We start from the raw sequence: 2,759 nt of genomic DNA, 5'->3' as shown, positions 1-2,759 counted from the left end.
CTTCTTTTCCTTTATGCTCTCTTTCCATACGATTTTCCCTATGACTCTAGCCATATTATCGTCACTTCGATTGATCACCCCCAATCTAGCTAAGTCTTTAACCTCACATTCAGGCAGTGTGTTTAACGATCTCAACATTCTTCTAAGGTACTGAACTCCATCATATCGTTTAATCATGAAGAGCCGCAACTGCTCATCATAAATCCAGCATATAATCCCTTTCTTTGCTTCAGCATAGCCCTTAATATTGTAACTCTTTTTGAACATGGTAGGGACTGCCGGTTTCTTCGTTTTGACGAACCATTGAGCGTATCCTTCCTTCCACCTCGGCTGCTCTTCCCATTCAGTATCTTCAACTGCCGTCTGATCACCCATATCGGCCTTCTCAACCTCTGGAGTGTCATGTTCGACATTTTCCTCTACTATCTCTCCTTCCTCAATCTCATTCTCAATCTCAATCTGCTCACCGATCTTCTCAATCACATCACTCGGCAGCACATCCTCATCAAACAATATATCATCGCTGAACATATCATCATCTAGTTCTTTCAACACATCAATCACGTCATCACCTATATTCTCATCATCAACCAACACCACATCATCACCACCAGAACCACCAGCCGCGTCGGCAGACTCCCCCTGATCTGTGGAAGTACCAAGAGCTAGAGTAGTTCTTGGCAACTCACCACCTGCATCTTTCGTTGCATTGGGATCATCGTCTTTGTCATTCCTTCTTTTCGTCCTTAGCTCGTCGCCTTTACAGCTCATTTCCCCCTGAGATGCCAAGAACTCCTTCAAGGCATCTATAATTTTCCCATGCTCAACCAGGAGGGATGACTGTAGTTGATTTGCTTCTACTAGGCGTTGAATAGTCTTAGATTGCTCTGCCACGATCCGCTCTAGTGAAGCTATTCTCTCTGAGTCTGAAGTAGGCGAAGGCAAGACATCAGAAGCAGGCGTAACCGCAGGTGGTACCATACCTGATAACCCTGCAGTAGTGACGACCGTTGACTCTACAAATCGTGCAGCAACCACCGACTGAGTAAGCATTTGAGGTGGTAGAGACACAATCTCCGGAGTCGACAATCTGGATAATAGTGGTAGATGGAATGCCAGCAGATGATGTAGCCACCACGAGAACATCCGCAACGCTTATACTTGTAACCTGTACAGAAGTAGGAACGATAGACATACCAGACAGTGCAGCCGGAGCGAAACGTACCATCCTTGAAGTCTCTCCAGCTCCCATACCTGCACCTGTCCTTTCCCGTCTTGAACGTCGTATCAGCTTATGTATATCTTCTTCCTCTTCTGACTCATCATCATCCTCCGTCCTCTTTCTTTTCCCAAAAGTTCTCTCTCGAGACACCATCAACCGTCTCCCCTCATCCATGATCTCATCCAAATCTGAGTCAGCCATCGACGTAGCTGCTCTAGTAACACTCACACCCGAACCTTGTGCAGCAGAGACCTGCACCTCTTCATGTGTATCAACTTGATCCATATCGAAATAACCTTGACCTCCAAAGACAGCATCAAGATCTATATCCTCTGCAGCCGACACAACAGGCACAGCAGGGGCAGCTTGAGTTGCTCTTGCCTGTCGTGGTTGAGGATCTCTGAACTCGTCCCCAGCAGCAGGAACATACTCTGGGTTGATTAAAAACCCAAACAGTGGAGTATGCCTTGGACGCAGCTCAGGCTTGCTCCTCGCACTCGAAGTGCGGCATTGAGCGAAGATACGCTTGCTCACAGACTCCACGTATCTGATTGGTCATCTCTGAGGTAGATTCGGAGCCACATGGTTCAATATCATCTGGATGAAACGTGGATACATAATGAACCGCTCACGAGCCATCGCCCTCCTCTGTCTGTCAATCTCGTAAAAGACCATCTGACTAAAACTATAGCGTTTATTGTAAGTCAGTGCAGTCATTGCGGACTGCATGGTCGCACCCATACCGTCAGTGCCCGCCTTCCTTCCTGACATGCAAACTATCATGACGTGCATAAGGAAGCGCCACTGATCAAGTAGAAAACCCTTCCGTCTCTGTGTATCGCCTAATGGACCAGAATAGCCCATTTGGAGAAACGCTCCATCACGAAACGGAGCCACAAACTCAGTTGGGTCGTCCCTCGTCTCTTCTCCAAACCGTAACGCCACTCGGATCTGTTCAGAATTGAACCGAACCTCTTGACTGTTCACAGTCGCTCGCATGACCGGGGGTTCAACACGACAATCGTATTCTACCGTCTGCCAGAAATCCTCGATATTCGGTAAGGATATCGGCAGAGTCGTCGTGATTGTATGAAATATCCTCGACCGTATGAGGAAAGTTATGATATCGCGGTAATCTTCCACACCGCTTGCCTCCGGGTCTAAGGTAATGTACATATTGTGACCCGGGAAGAATTGCCGTTGGTTATCACCATCGTCTCCTCCTGCACCTCCAGCACCAGCTACTGCAGCCATATCTGCAACAAACGAACCAAGTTAGATAAACGTAAAGACATAGCACAAGTTCGCTTTGTTACCATGAGCGAAGTTGTGATAATCTGTATAGGCGAAGTTAAAGTTGAGGCGAAGTTGGGAACAACTTCGCTTCATCTTTAAGTTCGTCTAATAATTTTAAAATTTTAACAGGTCCAGGCGAAGTTAATGACAACTTCGCCTCACCACAACATCGCCTCAAGCGAAGTTGAGCATCAGGCGAAGTTACGGATAACTTCGCCTTAACCTTAACTTCGCCTTAAAC

This window comes from Bidens hawaiensis, unplaced genomic scaffold (genome assembly GCF_021521415.1).
Source record: "Bidens hawaiensis isolate Kalapana, Puna unplaced genomic scaffold, B.hawaiensis_p1.1 tig00005168_1, whole genome shotgun sequence".
Classification (NCBI taxonomy): Eukaryota; Viridiplantae; Streptophyta; class Magnoliopsida; order Asterales; family Asteraceae; genus Bidens; species Bidens hawaiensis.
The sequence above is the reverse complement of the archived record's forward strand: the minus strand, read 5'-3'. Positions refer to the sequence as shown.